The 22,299-nt window shown below is 36.8% G+C and overlaps 1 protein-coding gene across 4 annotated transcripts in view; it reads left to right on the top strand.

The window, feature by feature from the left end:
* LOC107316088 (adhesion G protein-coupled receptor A2) overlaps positions 1 to 22,299 on the top strand; it is a 247,657-nt gene that overhangs the window by 46,518 nt on the left and 178,840 nt on the right. The window contains exon 1 of one of the 4 annotated variants that reach the window (XM_085555213.1): positions 17,634 to 17,709. The exons of the other annotated variants lie outside the window; for them this stretch is intronic. The gene's annotated coding sequence lies outside the window, so the exon portion shown is untranslated. Of the gene's footprint in view, positions 1 to 17,633; positions 17,710 to 22,299 lie in introns of those variants that run through there. 4 annotated transcript variants of the gene reach the window in all.

Below are 22,299 nucleotides of genomic sequence, written 5' to 3'. Positions count from 1 at the left end.
CATTGTTATCACCCGAGGAATCACAGGCTAAGTGCAGATTACCAAGTTACTAGGAGGTAGTGTATCATGGCAGTGTATTGCATGGATCCTGCTCCATCAGTGTAGAGCAAATGAATATTATGAGTAACAGTAGTGGCAAATTTCTTTATCATTGATAATACCTGGCCTCTAAATTTCTCTTCTGGAAAATGTTGTCCCCAGAAGTATGAAGTAGACTGCAATTGAGACTATTGGGCCAGGTGCTCCAAGCTGTGCTGGACCCAAAGTTGAGGTCTAGACTATAAAATTAAATCTTCTCCCCTCATCCTGATGTCAGCTGGCACAAAATAACATGCAACAAGCTTTTCTTATTCTCTGGATAAAATGGATAGCCTGTTCTGCCCTGGCTCCCATGCTACCTCTAGCAGGAGGCAATCTGTTGTGGCTTCTAGTCCCGTGTGGGTTTCCTGGGGCTCACTGGGGTTGATCTTGTACTTGTGAATTTTTTTTCTAGTGGATGTATAAGGTCTCTCTCTCTGTTTCATAATTGAATGTGTGTTTTCATGAAGTTTATAGAAGCATAATTACCTCTGAGACCGTTGCTATATTGTCCCATGTGGCTGAAAGTCTTTATCAGGTTCAGAAGTTATTTGGAGAGAATCAACAAACAAAAATAAAGAAACGTACACAAACAGAACATGATTGCATAAGCAGTGTTTCCTTGGGAAATCACGATGGAAGATCACTATGCAAGATTGCACATATTTTTCACAGTTGACCCAGAACGAAAGCTTGCCTGGCAGTAAGACTTCAAGTTTCAGTGAAACAGTCACTGTTACATTTTCCTAATATTCCTGGACCCATTTTAGATGAAGAAAAATACCACTGAAATATTTTTAAGATTTTTTTATTAATCTGTATAGACTAGTTCTCACTTGCATTGACTGTGCCTTTATTAAGAACTGTGGTACTGTAAGGCTACCAACTATGTGGCCAAGTGTTGTCCTCGTTTATTATTAGATAAGACTGACTAAAACCTTGGTGTTGATAGATTGCAGTACAGTTACTTTCTGTAATTCTGTCTTGTGCTATGCAACTGAAGTAACAACATAATAACTTAAGGGAATGAAAGAGCAGGAAAGGCAAGCACAATGAATTAGATCATAGGGGAAAAAAACACGCATTGTTAAGCAGCTGCTGTAAAAATATGGTATTTGGGTATTCTTCAGCAAAGCTCAAGTGATGAAAGATTAAAGTATAAAGGTTTTACATTTCAATATTCAGAAGTGCTTCTTATAGCGTACCATTTACATTCTCTAAATTACTGTCCACTTCGCTTTTTTTCCTGCCTATACATGTAAAATGTGCATGTATATATGCAGAAACAGAGACGTACATCTTTGAAGGATTCAAACTATGCTTAAAAAGCTGAAACAATTTAGGTTAACATTTAAATTTTGAATTACTTGTGGTTTTGTTGGTTATTTTTTTGTTGTTGTTGTTTTTAATCTTTTAAAAATAGGTGAAGCCTAGTTGTTACAAGGTAATGTTTTTGCATGCAGAGTTCAATTGCAAAAGTCTTTTTTTTTTTTTTTTTTTTTCCCCTCTTTCTCTCTGAAGAGCTTGCAGTGAAGAGGGTTTGCCTGCAACTTCATACAAACATGTTACACAAAGTGGACTAATTAATCTTGGAGACCTCTGACAACCACATTAATTCATCTCAAATACAGCCCAGCCATGTTTTGAGAAATGCTATGACGTGACTCAGGGAGAGGGTATTTTAATATGCATTTCTTAGAGCTCTGTTGTGCAAGTAGTCACAGCATGATTGAAACTATTCACATTTATTTATTTGGAGAAATAAGAAGGGAAATCAGTACAGATTTCTTTTAAGAATCTGAAGTCTTGACATTTTTTGTTTGTCAAATCCCTCATGGATTTGGTGGATTCTCTTGTTCCAGTTGACAACCAAAACAAACGAGCTTTTTGTTTAAACTCACCTTTGATATTCTAAAGAAAAAAAAAAAAAGTGCTCCAGTAATTATTTTTCCTTGTCTAGCAATGTGTTGGGGAGTCCTGGGGGAAAATGAGCAATTTTTTATTTTAAATTTCTTATTGTGTTGGCTTGCTGTAATTGTTTGCAACAATGTCGTTTTGCTAAAATAGTAGATGAAGTGGTTGAGTGTATCCCAGCAGATGAGGAAGGTCAGGAACAGTTATTCTAATGATGTACTTTGTGCAGTATCTCCTCTCTAAAATGGGCTGAGAACAGTTCCTGTACCTCATGTTCCTCTTAGTGCTCACTGAACTTGAGTTACCCTTTTAGTCTTAGTCATCTCTCAATCATACACTACAGTGTTGTTAGCTGAGCAGAGTGATAGAGGGAAATTCTCATTCAACATTTATTACCTTTTATTTGTTGTCTTTAAAAAAAAAAAAAAAAGTTAAGCTTTTGTATTGGAGAGGGGGAAGGTACAGCAGGAAAACCCACCACTACTTCTGAGTTCTCCAAACTTCAGACATTGTCTTAGTGTGCAGTATCAGTGGGAGGTTTAGCATCTCACCAGGAATTATGAAACTTGTTATTGTTAGCGTGACTGTCAGAAAAGCCAAAAATTAAAAAAAGATATCACCCTCTTTCTAGTAGGCACAGGTACTGTACCTCTTACAAGCATGAAGTGACTGTCAAGGAACTTGTAATGCAATCTGACATCTGATAATGTTTTTTTTCCTCTAGTCAATTATTATTTTCTAGCACCAGGCCACAATATAAAGTACTAAACATCATATCCTTCATGTTGTAGAGAATGAGACTACTCTGTATGTATACTTTTAAAGAGCCTCTACAGCACAGCACTGAAAACAAGCAGCAATTCTCAAAGGAGTTGATAATTCCTTTTGGATATTACAGTGCCATTGAAAAACAGTAGCAATTAACTCTGGAAAAACTGGTTAGCAAAGTCAATTTCATAGCTCTAGTTCAAGATGTGCAGAACCAAGTGTGATTTCCATCTTCTGCCTTAAGCCTCTTGTTGATTTGTCTTCAGTGTTTATTTCTCTGGATCTCAGAGAAATTTTCCCTCTGATAGGAACAGTGTGGTCTACCAGGCTACGTCTGTGCTTCAGAGTGAGATTTGGGGCTTGTCACAGCTTATTTGCTGCTAGGAATTTATACCATGCTAAATGGGCTGCTGGGATTGCATTCTTCTGTCCTGGCAGCAAACTATAGTTTCAGCCTGGGCACGGAGCTGCCAGCTGCTGGTATATATGTGCTATGGTAATGGTATTTAAGACATCCGTAGTTTGTCAGGTTTCATTGCTATGCTTGTAACGTTTTGCATTTCTTTTTCCCTAACAACAAACTTACGTTGGAAATGACACATGCCAGTATAAAAACATTTTCTAGGGATACAGCAATTTAAGGAACATCTTTGTCAAATGTGTCAGTACTTCATTTCAAGTCTGTACTGTTCTATTTCCACATAGCAGAACCTTTTTGCAGTGATAAAGCTGAACTATATGACAAAAGAGTGAAGCAAGCTGCGTACTTTTTTTGTAAATAAATGACATGCTAATTGTTGGAGGAAGAACAGAAGTGCAGTTGAAGGGCAGTCTGTATGCAGTCATATGTCAGTGTGGTAGATACCAAGCTGGTAAGGATTGATACTAGCTGGTAATGGTCTTACCATGTGAGCTGTGAGCTAAGTTGTTGGCAGTCTTGGTGTTTTGTGGTTGCGATTCCTCAGCAGTAAGGTGTTGCTTATGTGGATGGAATAATGCTTTCAGACTTCAAAAAGGATTGCAATGTGTCTTGTATTTACGTGTGAGGTGCTCATTAGCATTTCTACAGTTCACGTGGCCATTGGTGGTTGTCTCATTTGGCCACTCCTGGACCCAAAATCAGAGACCTCAGGCCCTGAACAGGAAAGTCTTGCCTGTGTATAAGGAAAAAGCTCTGAACTCCAGAGCAACCTCTGAGAACTCCGTGGGTTTTAATGAATCACTTGCTTTTTTTTTTTTTTTCTTGTTTTGTTTTCTCTATCTCTGACTTCATATCAAATGGCAGATGTTTTTTACTCGCTTATTCATGGAAAAAGAATAATGTATAAAATATATTCTCTTCCAGAAGCTTAACTCTGCAGACTTGTGAGGTCTCTGATGAAGACCTGCTGTTGCTTGCTCACATCACAGTAGTGTATAAATCTGCCAAGGGCAGCCTATGGTCTTCTAAGATTGTGGCCATCCAAATTTTTCAGGATGCCTGCAGAAAGCATAACTTATTCTCTAGCTCTGTACTTGACTAAGAGTCTCTGAGAAGGTAAAACTAAAGAAATAAAATAGAATACAGTCAAAATGAACTGAAGGAAGAATGGACTACGTTTATGCCAATTGAGTTTTAAACCAAAACAAACAAAACAACCCCAAACCAAAACAGAAATAAGTTGTCTAAAATAGTTAGGAAAGCTGATGTAATGTTACAGCTGTGGGCAGTTTTTCTCTCCGCTTCTTAATATAGACAGAATTGATTCGTTGGCTGTAGCATAGTGCTGCGTGTGTCAAGTAGGTACAAAATGGTTGTTCTCACGAGAAAATTGCATGCAGGCTTAGCACATGATAAGCTGTCTTGCAGTTAACACAAATTGCCTCGTTCTTGAAATGGAAAGTGACTGGGAGAGCTATAGAGGATGTTTGTGTAGTCTGAGCTATGCACATATTCAGTGGAAAAAATAAAGGAATTACAAAATTCCTCCATGGTCTACTTTAGGAAGTGTTTTGTTGAAAGGAACATTGTGCTGGAATAAAAATGTGGATTTGTATTGTCCTGGGTACTGAATGAATTAACTGAAATCATCATTCTACACAATGATACTGAGCTTCATATAGTAGAAATAAGCAGTTTTAGTTAAAAAAAAAAAAAAAAAAAAGCCACTTGAGTTAGCATAATGCAAGTAACTTGTTGAAGCATAAATAAAATGTTTTTATCATGCTTTTATAACCCAGAAAACTGCCAGAGGGGCAGCTTGAAACTCTTCATAACAATTTATTTCTATGAAAAAATCTGGAAGATGCTATATCAGGAAAAATGATTTTAGTTTTTGGTACCGGGGGGGGGGGGGGGGATTATTAAAAAGCATGACCCCTCAACCATAGCTGTAATGCTTGGGCTACAATGCTGTAATTACTGGCCAATGAAAGAAACTTTTACCACTGATGTATGTTCCCCAAACAGAGGGTGAGTTTGTTATTTTCAGCAAGTGTTCTATTTTTTTTATGTTCAATATTCACACTTGTTTCAATGCAAAGCAAGTTAATGCTTTCTAAAAGACCTTAAAGACATGCATTTCAGCTGACTGAGTATTTTAAAGTACATTGTGTTCAGAACAAAGCAGTGTTTTCTGTACTGTGTCAGCAGCTAAGTTGAGCATTTGATAGCTTTTCCCCCATTGTACCATTAATTGCTTGTAGGTATTTGTGAGAAGTGCTGGTGCCTCACGAGGGACAATTCTCCCAGCTGAGTGAAGTTTCACTACTGTATTAAGCTTTCCAATTATATAGAGTTATGTGAGCTCACAAAAATATTTAGGAATGTGAGAGCAGAATGGGTTGCAGCCAGGCTGTTTCCAGGGATAAGAAAATTTGTTCATTGCTTCCCATCGTCATGCATGCTATAAACTAACCATGCCGTTAATTGCTTTCCAGCACTCCATTAAGAACTCTGAAATGTCAGTTCAAAATAACGTCTCTTAAAATTATAATGTGTCAGGGATGATGAAGTCATCGTGTCATTTTTTTGGTTGTTGTTTTTTTCCATTGTCTTTTTGTTTCTTTGCCACTGGAACACTTCAGTCCTTATCAGTCCAGACCTGCCAGTTCCTTGGATCATAAATGTGGCAACATGGGCACCAACATTTTTTCAGTGTGTCACCAATTCAGGTTGCTGGCACATAATGTGCAGCACTCCTTCTCTTGGCCTTTTTTTTGCATTTTAATGTAAAAGAAGGAGTACGAGAGGAATCTCCAGAAGCCACGTCCCGCATCCAGCAAAAAGTAACATATTGCTCATGAACCTTGCAGGGTCAAGGGGTTTCTGTGGTAAAGCTGCAAAGATTGATGTCATGATTGCATTTTCTAACTTCAGCAAACCCCACCCAGGCAGAATTCCTTCTGTAGTAGCTTCAAGCAACATTTCAAGCAAATAACTTAAGGGCTGCTCCATATCTTTTTTTTTTTTTTTTCTTCCTGTGTTAGCTGAACTTTTGCATTACTTTCATGCTTTTAATGTGCATTTTAAATGTACTTAATGGCCTACTTTTACCCATGTTATTTTATAGGACTGTTATCCTTTAATTTAAACAAATTCCTTTCTCACTGTGGTGTTCACTACTAATAAACAATACTGTAATATTTACTTTCCTTGGCAAAGCAAATTAAAACTAGGATAATCTTAATGACATCTAGTAACCATGAAGTGTTTATATTTATGGGCACAAAGCCTAAAATATATCTAAAAGTGATATTCTAATATTAATTGGTTATAAAGTAAACCAGATATTATTTTTAATAGTCTAGCAACTGGATTTGTGTCCCATTCATTGAATACCCAAACAAGAAAAAATTGAGCTTGGTAACATCTGAAAGTTACGCTCATGCTGTAAACCTCACGTGCAGCTGAATACAAGGAAAAGCCATTCTTGAGTACCCACATGTAGCAAATACTCTCTTGAAATTTATTGGGATATTAGGGCTTAGGAGATCTGTCTAAAGCTGCTTTCTCTGGTCTTGTGTAATACTGCTGACCAAATTGTCATTTAAACCCTAGGAAACCTGAAAGCTCCCTACTGGGGACACTGAATTGATTTCTACGTTCCTCCTTATTTTTCTGTTTTCTCTGAATGCTGAAGTTCCCCGAATGGGAGAAGTTTTTCTTTCTGCTGTCTCTAAAACTGTGAATTTGGTAAATCAAACTTTATTTATTTATTGGAATTGTCATCTGCGTAGAGATAGAGAGCAAAATATAAGCCTTTGTCTCTTGATTTCCTTGTGTTCAGGTGTGTAGGTAGAGGTTTGTAATGAGCGCTTTGTAGTTTATGTAAATCAAATGAAATGGTTTTTCTTCTGAAGCAGAAATAATCATCTCATTTACCTTCTTTCTGTTGGCTCTGTTACTCCACAGCAGCTGCTCCCTGGTTTCATACACCTGTCTGCTCATGTATTCTCTTACTGTCAGAGAAGGAAATTCACCTTAGCTAATAGTTTTGACATAGTTTCTTCTTCATTTATCCATTTCCTACTTTTTCTACTCACCTTGTCCTAATTTATGTTAAGTAGTGATAATGAAAGGAAAACCATTTAGCCTTAAGTAAAGTAGTATGTTAAAATCATAAATATTATCAGAAGAGTGGAGGACGCATGTGAAATGTCAGAAGGCCAGAAGGCACCTGCCTGTTTGGGAGGGGTTAGCAACAGCACATGTGGAAATGATCATTATACAAGCTTTCTTCTTTCACTCATATTGACATAATGAAATTTCTGGTCTTTCCACCTCTGTTTTGGGTTACTGTGCTAATGGATGTATGCTCTAAATTTCCTAATTTCAAGTCTCTGCCCTGTGGTAATTCCCAGTGCTTCTCTGATATATATATATATATGTATATATAATTTTTTAAAGTGTAATATTAATTTCTTAGGCATGTGATTCCTGTGAGATCATTTAAAAAACAATTGTTATAGGTTACTGTATTTTATTTATATACAAAGACAGCTACTGTTTTCTTGCATTAAACATCTGAATAATTATTTAAACAGATCTGTAAGTGTGCATGAAGTACAGTATTATCTCCTAGTTTTGGCTCATTTTACCTACATCCACTAAAACATTGTAGTGTGAAAATTCCTTACTAAAACAATGGAACTCTTGATCTTATGTGAATGAATTATGCCAAGTTTTATATCTTCAGCCTGCTTAATGCCTCTTGGTAGCCCTTGTCTTTACTCACCTCATGCTATGGTGATGCAGTTCCCTAATGCTCTCCTCTCACAAATGCTAAGCTGACATGAGGCTGAGTTGCCATTTTGTTAGCAAGTATTCTGGGAAGAAGGGTGTCTTCAAATTGAGAAGTGAGGCCATCTTTCTGGATGAGGTCTACAAAGAACATAGTGCTGTAATTTACCACATAAGTCTACTGAGCTTGTGAAGCGAAGCACATGCCAGCAATCAGAGCATGAACTCTTCAGGACTCTGGGCTTATGCCAACATATGCAAAAGCCCCTACAAGCATGTCGTTGTCAGTGTTGTTGTTACTTCAGCTTATGAAACGTGTGAGCACATGGTCTGCCACACTTTCTTTTGCTGAGCAAACCCACGAAATATCCTTCTTCAAACATTTGGTGTGATGGCTGAGCTTTGACAGAATAAATCTGTAGGGTTTCTGATAAACTGTAGGGAATTAACAGTGCGATTATTTATTTTAATGCTTGCGTGTTTCAGAGGTTGTAAATCTGTAGTGAAGTTACTGGTGGTACACGATGAAGTCCCATTTGTATTTTTTATTTTTTTTTTTGTTAAATTAGTCTGTTATACAAGCAGATGTGGATACAGTTTTCCTCAACTGGATTTGTAAGAAACTTAAATCTTCTAAGATATCTGGGAATGGTAAACAGCATTTGGTCTTCCACAGACAGACTTCCACGAAGAAAGCTTTCTGAAACCAAAGCTTTTCTGAGGACCTATTTAAGTCACTATGTAGTTCAGGAACATTTAAAAAATAATATATGGGGGATATATGAAAAACCAGATCTAATGAGGTGTGGTGAGCCAGCAGAAGGCGGACAGGATCATGCGAGGTATTGCATCCTCAGCCTTGAAGAATGAGTGAAAGAACCTTTTATACTGGCTTATAGATTTTACTGTCAAGCTGTAACAATAGTGCAGTGTAGAAGGAGCAATCTATTTGCAGGATGAACCAAAACTTTCAATTTCTTGTTTCAGTGCAGAGATAGCAGCATACCTGGCCAACTTGTATTGATCTTGACTTTGGAACCAATTATTTTAAATACATAATTATCTTGATAATATTACCTCTGGCTTCATTGCTCACAAGTCAGTGTTCTGCTATTAAGACTAGAACAAAACTTAATGAATTTCTACCACATAGTGACACGTGAGTGCACAGTTTGCATCACTCGCTAGGATGAATTCAGGTTAGCTAAATATGAGCTTGCTGATGACACTTTGGTAATATTTATTCTATATGTGATTATCGTTCATTTCCCATTGACGTTCCTGGATTTTCTGAGAGACAGAATGAGTGTGGATTCAAAGAAAATAGTAAAGAATGTATGTGTGTATAATATCAGTGCCAATTTGTGAGCTGGGAGCCTGAAGGAAGTCAGGCAGCCTGTTCCAGCGCTCACCCAGAAAGTTAGCTGTATAGTCAATCAGCCAATTACCCAGCAAGCCAGCGACAGCCCAGAATGCTGAAAGTCAAGGCCATTTTTTTTTTTTGTTCTTAACTGGCATTTCTTCTTTTGCATGCCAGCTATTCCCAGAGTTTTCTGTGTTGCGTCTGGGGATGTGTCAGCTTTGTTCTGTGCTTTATTCATCTGTTTTTTCCTAATAGTATATTTGCATATATAATTGCTGAGAACAGGGGACTTTTAAAATTTACTTTTTAAAATTATATTAGCCTAGGCATTCCCATTTCAATTTACCCTACCTGACTTTATAGAATTAAAGGTGTCCTGTTTTACTGCTTATTCTCTTCTTTCCTAAAAATATCAAAGAAAAAAAGAAATGTTTGAGGAAGGTGCTAATTGAAACACAAAGCATGACACTGCCACAGATCACTATTTTACGCCCAGCTGTTTGCTCCCTCCTCCTCTCAGAGACAGAGGCAATGGAAGTGCTTAGAGCTTACTGCTCCTTGTGGAGGAAGGCAAGTTTAGATAAGCTTGAAACTTTTACGTGTCCTTCAGTATTTGTCCTTTCTGTTTGTTTCTTATTCATATTGTTGAAGAAACAGGTAGCTCTCGTTAGAACATATTCTCAAAGCTGATCAGTAATTCTAGAAAAGTATGGTTTATTTTAACCTGAACAAAAATCTATGCCTGAAATGACACTGGAGAGGAGTCCAGCCTTGAGATAACACAGTTTCCATCAGCCACAGGTACATCTGCCGTCATTTGATCTGCATGTGTTTTGCTTAGAACAAATATGCTTAACAGTCATAAATTTGGGTATCCATTCCTGGCTTGCTTGGCTGCATAGTGACTGTGAATCATGAATTCCTTTTTTCAGGAAAAGCATTTGATTTACTCTACCGTAGAATTCTTCTATAATATGCTTTGAACGTATCTTTATAATGCTTAAGAGAATCTCATACTGTATTTTCTTGGGATATAATATCTACTCATACTAAAATTGGTGTTGCTACTGATGTAATTTAGAAATGTGTACCTTTCCTTTGTTCTGAAAATCATATTATATAGATTATTAGTATAGTACTGTTCTTTAAAAATCTTCTGATATGCAGACTTGGTTTCTCAGTAGTATGTTTAGAAGGTTTAAACTTTAATTTTGGAATCTTCACTTTCTCTGTACAAAAATCTTTTCTAAAAGCTTAGCACAGATTTGTTCTAATTCTGTATTTTTAATCTCTAGTGCTAATAATTTCATCAGGTCTCTGGGTGGCTGTTTAGGTTAAGCCAGAGGCGAACGTCTTACAGAGATTTGTTAAAAAGCAGCTGAATTCTTAGGACAAATGGAAAAGGGGCTTTGACAGCATCTAAAGAAGTCATGCAAAATAGTGATTTTTATCCACTCCCTTCTCTCTCAACAGTTACATTCATGTTTGAAATATTCAGACTTGGAATCTGGTGGAGATTTGTCTGAGTTTCAGAGGTGGTCCTGCACGTTTTAGTAATATATTTTCATTTGACTGAATTGTGGAGTTATAAGCATTTGTGCAAATGTTTTGTGTAAATCTTGAAATGAATGATTCCGCAGCATTCACTCGGTACTGTATATGTCATATATCAACACAGTGAAAATTCCTAGTAATTGTCATTATTGCAGTAACTTGATGCGTTTGTGTACATCTTAAACAAAACAAAACAAAAAGAAAACAAAACAAAAACAAACAAGAATGAGTTCAAAGATGCATAGAGGGCTCTGGATGGTAACACAGTAGTGTATGTGATTGAAAGGCATTGATAGAAAAATTTTTACCTCATTAATTTTAGAATAGAGTATGAAAATTCTGATTGTGTAGATGTACGTATTGGAGTACTATGTGGTAGAATTTGTAAATCAATGGTTTAGATTTTCAATGGCAAATTAAATGGTGCACAAACTTAATAAAAAACATTTGTGTATATAAAAAAAAATCCTTGCTTGAATATCTAATATCACGTGATTGCTGAAAATAAGAAACTTTGCAAATGCTTTAGTGTAAGCAAATCAGACTAGATGGTGATGGGAGTACCTCTGATCTTAGTCACATGAATTAAGAAAGATTAAGTCTAGGATGCTAGAAAATAAATTTTATTATAGATTTATCAGTTTTGTCATAGCTTTTTAGTACATTTTAAGTAGTAATGGTTTCAAGTTGGCAAAGATTACACAATTTAATCATGATGAACCTTGAAATTTTCTTTATGGCGATGCATCAGATATCTTGTACTGAAAAGTATCAAATACGATATTTTCCTTTTCCCTGAAATCCAGGTTTTATAATGGAACTGATCTTATTTACATCCAAGTCAACTTCATGGTCTTTGCCCATGCTAGATGGGGACATAAGCATATGAATAGATTTTGGGTTGTGCTGTGGAATAGGTAGTTATACAGCATGCTGTAATCACAAAAATATTTATATTTGTATAAGCTTACTTGCTACATATGTCTTACGTGCCTTCCCAAAAATTTGATGCTGCTGAGTGGTTAAGTTGGAGTGCTTTTGTGGCTGGCATTTATTATAGTAAGCATATGATATAATCTGTCACTCTGAATGTAACTATATATCCTGAATGTGAAAAGTATTGGGGAGAATAGTAGTACCCATTATTAATCTCTAACTAAGCCTGACACAGTACAGGTGTGGTCATTCACTACAAAAATATTCTGTTGTCTTGAAGCCAACAGTCAGATAATTACATTGGGTTATAGAGAATTGCCAAATAATTCTGGAAAATGAAAGTCAAACTCAAAACACTAAATGTTTTGCTATATAGCATTGGATTTATTGTAATGGGAAGCTAGATGGAATTGGAAATCAGTGTATAGGAAGGCTGACCATTTTATTAGGCATTTGAGTGTTCTGCATGCAGCATGGAGTTTCTCATCCATTCATCTTGTCACAGTATCATGCCGTATGGCACATTAACTGTCAGGAAACCATGAGAGGTGAAGATGGATTTTGTAGAAGGTAGTATTGTTAAAGTTGTGATTTTGTGACCTTATTGTAAGGTTGGATGGGGCCCTGGGCAACCTGATATAGTAAATGTGGAAGTTTGGTGGCCCTGCCAGGCAGGGGGTTGGGACCTCATGATCCTTGAGGTGCCTTCCAATCCAGGTCATTCTGTGATTCTTTGATTAAGGCCTCTGCCATTAAGATGACCAGTGAAAACAGTTTAAAAAAAAATAAAAAAAATAAAAAGGTGATGAAAACACTGAGCAGGAGAAATGGAGTATGAGGTTAAATAATCAAGATGGAAGAAAGAGTACTGAGGGTGTATTGATGCCTGCCTGTCTTCTGCTTGAAGTCAGTGCTTTTTACCAGGTGCTGATAGCTTTCTGGCAAAGCACTTGAACAATTCCGTGATTCTGTAGGAGACAGGTTCTTTAGCAAGATCTGTTGTTGTGATAGGTCCAATGGAAATGGTTTCAAACTAACAGGAGATGTAAGGAAAATGTTCCATGTGATAGGAGTGGTGAGGCACCAGTGCGGGTTGCCCAGAGAGGTGGTGGATGCCTTGTCCCTGGAATCACCCAAGGTCAGGCAGAAGGGTCTCTGAGCACCTGATGGAGCTGTAGGTGTCTCCTCGTGGCAGAGGAGGTGGACCAGATAGCCTTGTAGGATCCCTTCCAACTTGAACAATGACTCTAAAAAAAAAAAAAAGAAAAATGAAGGAACACCAAAAGCCAAGCATCTAACTTAGAGAGCAGAACAAAATGACAAGGGGAATGGCAGTGGAAGTGTTTCTCTTTTCCAGTGACAATAAAGTAGCAGGATGGGTGATTGTCAATGTTTGTTGAGCTTGTGAGGTATGACCACTATGACTACATTTAAAGAGAAGTCTCTGCCTTTGAATTTCAAAGAATGGTAGGAGAATTAGAGTAAAACCTGCATCATAAAAGTGATCATAAAGGAAAAGATCTGTGTGTTCTTAAACTGCAGTAGCTGTGGATAGATACTGCTGAAGTGATCCCTGTCGTACGCTGACCTACAGAAGTCCAGTGCTGAGCCTCCTGTGTGCAGATGTGCTGTTTGATATTGGGAGGATACATTTCTCTTCCTTAGTAGTCCTTCTCTATTTGCATACCTTACTATCGTTTACAGGCAGGAAACTGTTCAGGGTGCTCCTCACACACAGGTAGGAGATTGTAGAAAAGGGCTGTGACTGAGGGACATGGCTTCATTCTTTGTTGGGGCAAGAATAATATGGAAATTCAGATGAAGAAAATGGGCACTGGTTGTGAATGTGACAGCAGATAAATTGATTTGTTTTTCATCTGTTCAGGCCTTTCTTAAAAAGGCGGAGTTTTGCAGTAGCTTTTTTTTGGTCTGTAAAATGCAAGTTTCTGTTTCCTCTGGAAAGGGAATCAGTTAAAAAAAAAAAACAACAGCAAGGTATCTCTTTTTGTCTTTCTTCCTTTTCTTTTTAAGAGTTCTGGCTATTGAACTGTAACACTGGCCACATGTGCATTAAAACTATAAAGTCCTTATGAAAGTTTAATGAGCAAATGTTCATGTGCGTACAAAGTAGATGGTTTTAACAGAGGCACCTAAGTCACTTTTAATTTTGTTTTCCTCACCATCCCCCAAATACCTCAAGGGCTCCGTTCTGCATTCCTTACACATTTTGCTTGCTTGGAAAAGACTCTCATGCAAGTAGATTGAAAGACATCACCTTCTTCCTTCCCAAAAAAAGCCCCACATGACAAAACCAAACTCCTTTCAAAGCTCGTTTTGATTGCAGGAAAGAAATAAAGAGTTTGTTTTTCTTTTGTTCTCTGAACTTTTGATACGATTTAAGGAACAACTCAAAGAATGACTGTGATGGCAGAAAAGGGCAGAAGTGATCAGGCTAGTCAGTAATGTTACAAGGTTTTGTTATAGGTGTGGCTGTAATTAAGGAGGGGAGGAAAAAGGGGAAAAGCAGGGAGGCTGTCAGGTCCCATCTCCATCGGTAGTGAAATGGCAGAGAAAGAGCTGTTTCTTCTTGGCTCTGTGCTCAGCTATGGGTGCTGGCATCGATGGATTGATGCAGTGTTTTAAATAATAAAGATCAATGCCATTAAAAATAGTATGGGAGGGAAAAGCAAGTCTTGCAGGGAAATCACACAACATACTGGGAGTAGCTTAATGATGAGTTAGTATAATATCAATGAAAGGGTTATCTTGTTTTTCAGAGCTATGTGGTGAATGCAATCAATAACAATAGGACTGTATACAGTCTCATTTTTTCATTCATTTGCTTTGCTCGGGAAGGTTGTCCTTGCTTCACTGTCTGCATTTCAAATAGCTGTTAATCTGAAAATATAGTTCTGTTTTTTGAAAGGAAACTGGATAGTGAAAATGAGCACTTTGAAATCCACGATATGCTTTCTGTATTTTATTTTTCTAAGTAAGAGTTTCCATGAAAACATTATAATAGTCTTGTATTGAAATTAAAAAACAAAAACAAAACAAACATGCATCCAAACCAATCATTAACTTGTTTTTGCCTCTGGAAAGGACTAGAAACAGTTGTCTCTCAACTAACAAGTTGTTTGTCAAGATACCACCCTAAGTATTTTCTGTGTCTCAAAATGAACCATGATGATGGAATTGCTTGTACGCTGCTATTCTCAAAATCAGATTCTGAATTGTTTTTTGTCATAGCTGTATGCTGTTTCAAATGTAATTTGTTAGAAGTGAAGGTGATATTCAGAGCAATACAGTGTATGAATGTTCCCTTTAAATTGTCTCCCATTTCTGGTGGAGTAGATATCTATTAAATGATAACAGGGAAGAAACAGACTGTGCTTGTTACTGTCATCTGATTGTGCGGGGTTCAGATAGCAGTAATAAATTGCAGCCTGTCTCATTGAACCTTCTGTGAAGAGCGTTAAATGCAGGCTTTCTGTCAAGTGAAGAAACTGAGTGTATGCACAAGTAACTGCTTCTGAACGTTTGTCTCAATATTTTGCATTTTTGGTTTTGGGACTGAAACAACTTAGGTGTTGATAACCAAGCTGGTAAAGGACCTTTACTTTAAAAGGGTGGGCATTAACAAAGTAGCACCCTTTGTTGCTTTACTTACTTGCTGATCTTGTACCAAATTATGTTGTTCCTGAAATTCCTGCAAATGTTTATTTGAATGACCCCTGGGAAAGGATAGTGCTTTGCAGGATGAAGATTAGGTGCCATCCAAAAATAGCTTGCAGGACTCTGTGCTGAATTTGCACTAATCTACCACAGGCTGTCTTAGCCCTTACAACAATCTAAAAACTGGGCAATATAAAGATGTTTAACTTTATTTGTCTCCAGTGGGCCAGTTAGCTGTGATTGTCCTTCTCAGTCTAGTCATATACAGTACCCCAGTGTGGAGAGATGAAATTCACTTCTTTAGACATTTATTTTGATTAAATGTATATATGACTAGAACTGATAAGGCTTGGATTTGGCTATGACTTAAAGAAATCAGTACTTTGTGTGAAGTTCCGGGATTTAAGCTTTATCTGTGAAAAGAGGATGAACACATGGAGCTCAGCATGTCACTACGCTGACCATAGCTAAGCAGCATGACACCACATAGTAATGTATTATGCCAGCTGGAATTGCTGGCAGACAACTTAATTCAGCCATAGGATTGTAACGGAGGTTAATAGTTGCAACAACACCAGGCCATGCAGCTGCTGCTGTCTGTGGAAATCTGTCATGTGTCAGTAGGGCCTTCTAAATGATTTGAAACACCAAAGAGTTTGGTGTGTAACAGAACCTCTTAGGGTGTGTTGTACTGGGTTGTATGCAGAGTGTTTTACAAGGTATGGAAATATAACCCAGATTTTCAGGGAAGGCCTAGTGTTCCAAGTAGTGCAACACAAAGCTATGAGATAGTCTTTCTTTTGGCGAAACTTCATTTTCCTTTGCATAGTACATTTTTGGCCACCCAGGAGATAAAGCAGATACTGTATCAGTAATAAAAGTAGCCTCACTTACAGGTTTGAGGGTTTTTCAGTGAAATATTTATTTTTGTTGCTCTGCTAGACTGAAGGTTTTCACACAGACAGTGTGTTCTGTTTTTCTTACGTCATCAAATGTTTAATGTACAAGCTGTCCACAGTGAGGATGTAAGGCTTGTGAAATCCTTCATTATAGTGTGCTACAGCTGTAATTCTAAATATTTTCAGCTTGGTGGGTGGCTTTAAATCTGATTTAGTTTTCTGTTAGTTATGAGCCACACCTCTATTGTGCTATTAATTCGGATGATATTGAGCATTTTTGTTGTTGTCTCTGCAAAAAATGTATTTGGACTGTCAGCTGACATAAATAGTTTCTCATCTGCACGTATGTTCATTTTAGAATGAAGGGAAGAGAAAATCAGGAATTTATGAATTCAAATGCCCAGTGTAGCAGAAAGTCGCATATTTTTCTGCTCAAGCAGCTATTTGACAGTTCAAAAGATTGCAAATATATGTGTTTTCTAAAGTGAATCATCTGAGTTTTGATAATATGAATGCTAAGAACATCTAAAGTTTATAGTTACACGTATTACAGTAATATCCGTTATCATAGACTCATTTGAGTTGGAAGGGACCCTTTAAGGCCATCTGGTCCAACTCCCCTGCAGTGAACAGGAATACCTGCAGCTCTATCAGGTGCTCCAGCTTGACCTAATTAATCATGAGATATGATTAATAGAGTTCTTAATGTAATTGCCATATATTAACATATTATACATTAATGTCTGTAGGCCATTATTAGGCCATGTTTGTCTATCTGTCTACCGCTTCTGAGCAGAAGCAAGGTTTCTACTGGCAAGGACTGCTTTTCATTGTTAACTTGCAAATAAAATTTCCAGAAGTACATATAATCAAAATTGTATAGTTGTTGGGCTAATGTTTCTTTCTTGTTGAGATTTTTCTCACAAGGAAACTTGCTAAATGTAATGCAATGAAACTTCCTTTATTTACACTCCTAAGCTAATTTATAGCAGATACTAGGGAAGATGTTTGCTTGTAAGCAAAACCAGCCTCGTGCAAAATATTCTGAAGCAGCTGTGCATCACTCAGGCAAGAATGTGTTGCCTAAGTGAAGAATTTTAAATTAGTCCTAGCCAGCTATGTATGCAGACTCGCAAAAGAATGTAGATGAGGAAGCACATGGGAATGCAGTGCGGAGAAGTGTGTGAGTACTTTCTTTGTGCTCCCAGCCAGCTCTTGTACCACCAAATGCACTCACCTTGGTATTGAAGTCCCAGGAGGGAAAGTGCCCAATTACAGACCAAGGGTTTTTCAGTTGGAAAGTGAGGAAAATCTGCTAGTCTTACTTTGCATTATGTTGAAGTTGCCTCTTTGGATGTAACTTATACTTTGGGATCTTTCAGTCAGTATTCTGGTATTTTTACTTGTCAAATGTAATCTGGAAGTAATGGAAATTGGAATCTTTTTTTAAGTTAGGAAAGACAGAAAGGGAAAAAGTCTTAAGGCAGAACCTTAGACCAGAACAAGCATGAGGCTGTTTCCCTATAATCATTAATACAGTGATGAATGTAACTCAGATTTGGTTTTAGTTGAAGTTGCTGAAAGATTCTTCCACACCAGCAGTGTTCAAACCACCGAGATGCATTATTCACCAAAGTGTTGTATACCATCCGTTCTTTTGCTCATTGTTTTCTAGCTATAGCCAACTCTCCTAGAATTGCAGATGCCAAATCAGAGCTATAGTTACCACATTAACAAATAAAAAAATCAATACCTCACCTTTCTTTCGCAATACCTTTAAAAGAAAATGAAATAACTGAACTCTCACTATTAATAAGAACTGTTGAATTGCGAATATTTTTATAGTGTATTTCTTTTATATTACTGCTAAATATATGCTTTGCTTAATAATTTCCTCAGAGGATATTGTTCTTTTAATGCGCTAAAGAACATTGTGGAATTCCCATTAATTTTCATTGATATTAATGATGTCAATCTCAAAGAATATTTCAGATATGTAATTGGAAAGCTCACTGAGACAGTCTTGGTTATATAGGTTAATATATCATTAGTAGTGTTTTATTTGGGGAAACAGAATTTTATGCTTGTTTCCCCAAAACTCTCATGTTATCTTGGTGCTAAGTGGAAAAACAAACCCAACAACCAGTTCCCTAAAGAAATAGATATCTATTTTTTCCATGTTGATATACTTAAAGCTTATGAGAAAACTGTCTCTACTTAGGAAATAAAAGTTGGTTTAAGGAAAATGATTGATGTTTTAACAGGTCTGAATGGGGAAGGGGTGGGAAGGGAGGGCACCGAGTATATTATTTCAAGCATATTCAGCACTACTGTAATGAAGCTGTGTGACAATGTCACCATCAGCCTGTCTACTGGAGTGGGGTCTTATGTGTGACAGAAAGTACCTTTCACATGAAAGATATATTCTGTTCTCTGGATTTCCGAAAAGTACTACTGCAAATGAACACTATAGACAGATATGTAGATGAAAAAAACAGTTTTGTTCTTCACATTTTAACTGTTGTCATGAGATTTTTTTTCTCAGTTAAACTTCTGTTTCCTTATTTGAGATGCCAGTAGTGTATTTTGCTAATCTTTGAAGATGATCTCCTTAAATATTGGCAGTTTGTTTACCTATGAGCAAATTACCTGAATTCTAGGTTAGTTTCGCACTGTGTATTTCTTTAGGGAGAGTAGTGTGTGCTTATATGTATTTGGGCTTGATGGAGTGTAATGGTTTTGTGTGGTGCAAAATTTGAGCTCAACATGTGCGCTAGATCTCTGCTGAACTGGGAGCACTCAGCAATGAAGGAATACATGTTTAGGGGAGTGACAGCAAAGTAAACACACCTAGGGATGAGTACAGAATTATATGTTGGCTCTTCAGTCTTTCTGAGAGCAAGAGTCCTGAGAAGGACACTGCAATGACATCTGAGTAGCAAGGACTTGATAATTTGATGGCGTTGGGTTTCTTTGTATTAGCCTATGTGTTATCTCAGTTATTATCCATAAACACTGCAGTTCCCCTTATCCTGGATTAAAGAAACTGTACTGAATTTGTTGACCTGCATTTGTCAGATGGATATTTACTGGATATGGAATGAGGATTTACTGAATAGGAACTTGTTAAAACTCATCTTTTCTTAGAGATCGTGTTGCTTGATAGCAAGCCTTTCATTTCTAAAGGCTAGTTGCTCAGGAAATCTCTGAGACCAAGCATCAGTTTACTTTTAAAATATTTTGCATTTGCCTTTCTTGTTTTTTCATATGGGATATACTTTTCAGTGTTTGGTGAAAAACTTATATGCAACTTTGCAGATTTTCCTGCTTGTGAGTTAATGCAGATTTCAAGACTAAAAGTTTAAATATGTTTCCAGTATTTCCATAATTATTTTAGCTGATTTATCCAAGGTCGCTGTTAGTTTTGAACTTTCAATTAAGTTTGGCTATAATTTTTCCTCAGTTAATGAATAGCTGAGAGGAGCAAGTGGGTTATTAGTTAAGGAACAAGATTGTGGGTGGTTTTCTGTGTGAGCTGTGTATGCACAAGCATTGGTAAAACAGTGGAGTTAAGTGTTGAGCTATCCAGTGAAAACCTTGGGTAGCCACATGCTCCTGAGATCAGTTTATTTGTGGTTTATGTAGTGTATTGTGAGTAGTATATTTTTTATATAATTAGTCATTTTAAACTGTAAAGGATGCAGTAGGGGAAGACAATGCAATGGTTAGTTTATAATACCATATTTTATTTCATTGCTGTGAAAATTAAAGTCAATGTCAACATGAACTGTAAGAATTGATCTCTTCCTTTTCAGTATGTAAAACTCACTCAGTATTTGATTTATAGCAGAGTTTTACTGACTTTGGTATGGTTATTTTCATTGTTATGTCAAATGCCATTACCACAGATGTCAGACTTTGGAGCAGTGTAGCTCTATAGGAAACTTTAAAAGTACCAGAAGTCTCAGAGCGAGCATGGAAGAAGCACTGCTACAGCCACAGTGCATGGCTGTATACTTTCTAGAAAGCCTCAGACAAAAATACAGTATGGACCTAAGAACTGTAGCAAGTGCCCACCTAGGGAGTGTGTGCTATGCTTTTGGTTTGTGTGTGTGCAGTGAAGCCATTGGGACAGTTTTTTATGTGAATGCTGACCTCAGTACAAGGCAAACAGTACTGGGTACAGTATGTTCCTGAAGTGTCATGTCTGTTATGTGTACTCATAGACACCTGAAAGCTTTGGAGAAATAAATATTCTGGATTGTGCTGCTATCAGGCTAAAATAATTGGTGATATTTTTTGTGCCTTCTGTTTTTCTCTTTGTCTTTTTAAAGTAAGTTTTAACAATGTTTTGTGCATTCAGTGGGAGAGGCGTATTTTGAGGAAACAAACCTGAGATGTGGAACTGCATCTCATGTATTTGCTGTGAGAACAGGTATCACTGCACGTATAACAGACCTGATTTTTTTTTTTTTTGTTTTCTTTCAGCAGCTGTACAGAACTTACAATAGCTTGGTGACTTTGAATTATTTCTTGATGTTGTCGATGTCACATTTTCCATCATCTGTCAAAATTTTAGATTGGAGAGCAGGAAATTGTGCATATGTAAGATATTCAAGTAAGGAAGGAAAACTGAGGGAAATAATTCTTGATGGTACATAATATGGAAAAGATGACAGATGGTCTGCTAGTCCGATTTGTATTTCCTGACCTTTATCACTGGTGTCAACTTGTATCTGATTTCCCTAGTAATGGCAGATATAAATTCATGATCCCATATAGCAGTATAGAACAATACAGGCTATAGAACTGCCATGTTTTGACTGTGGTTCAGACTTCTGTCATCTCATTGATTTAACTCATGAATAGTTGGCAAACTGAAGCTGCCTGGGTAATACTACATATTTACCTTCTCCTCCAGAAGGATTTGCTACTTAAGACAAACTCAATGGCTAGAGAGCTGTTTTCCCTACAAGCAGCCTTCCATATGAGATTGCTTGTTTTCTGCATTTTGGCTTTAATACTTTGCAGCACTTTTAACTTCAGGTAATACAAAGGTGTATACTCTTAAGTAGTTTATGCAGCATACTTTATTGCTTTTTAAAATCTAAAAGAAAATTAAATGCCAACTTTCCTACTACCAAAGATTGGAACCACAAACCTCAAAAGAAGTTTGCCTTAATTATTTAATAGACTCAAAAGTTAAATAGTATTATTTTCCCCTCTATTAAAACAGTAGAGATAAAAAGGTCAAGATGGAGGGCACAGATGTTTCCTGCAGTGACTAGCACAGATGTCTGTACAGCTGGAGCTGATGGTGAAACCTTTACCACTGTACGCTTTTGATTAATAGTTATACCAGAATCCTAAACGTGTTGGTTAACTCTGTGCCCTGTGTCAGTTTTCAGAGGAACAAATAAATGCTATCATTTTATTGTCTAAAAGTGTGAACTCTTTATGACAAAAAAATTATTGTCTGTAAGAACTTCACTGTTAAAATGTACATGAATAGGGAAGATTTCAATGTCCACCTAAAAGCAAAGAAACAGCATGCAATTAAATAATACTAACAGTGTTTGTAAGTATATATAACAGTGACATATATGCCAGGATACTTATAACAATACCAGGCAATACATTAGAGATGCCATGCATCCACTGTGTTGCATGCTTAAAGTTTTAGACCAAACTTGTATTGATTTAAATGTATTTATAAGAACTTCTTAGTATTACCATTTCATTTTATTTCAATTATTTTGATATGTAGGATTGGATCCTAATTTTAAAAAAAAAGAAAAAAAAAGAAGAAAAAAAAGAATGACAAAAACAAAAGCTGAACAACTCTGTTTGATATCTGTGACTAAAAGAAGTGCCTAAAGGTAACAATTCAT

The sequence above is a fragment of the Coturnix japonica genome, chromosome 8 (assembly GCF_054131305.1).
Source record: "Coturnix japonica strain WE chromosome 8, WE-NBRP24, whole genome shotgun sequence".
Classification (NCBI taxonomy): domain Eukaryota; kingdom Metazoa; phylum Chordata; class Aves; order Galliformes; family Phasianidae; genus Coturnix; species Coturnix japonica.
Note: the sequence above shows the minus strand (reverse complement) of the source record. Positions and strands in the feature narration are given on the sequence as shown.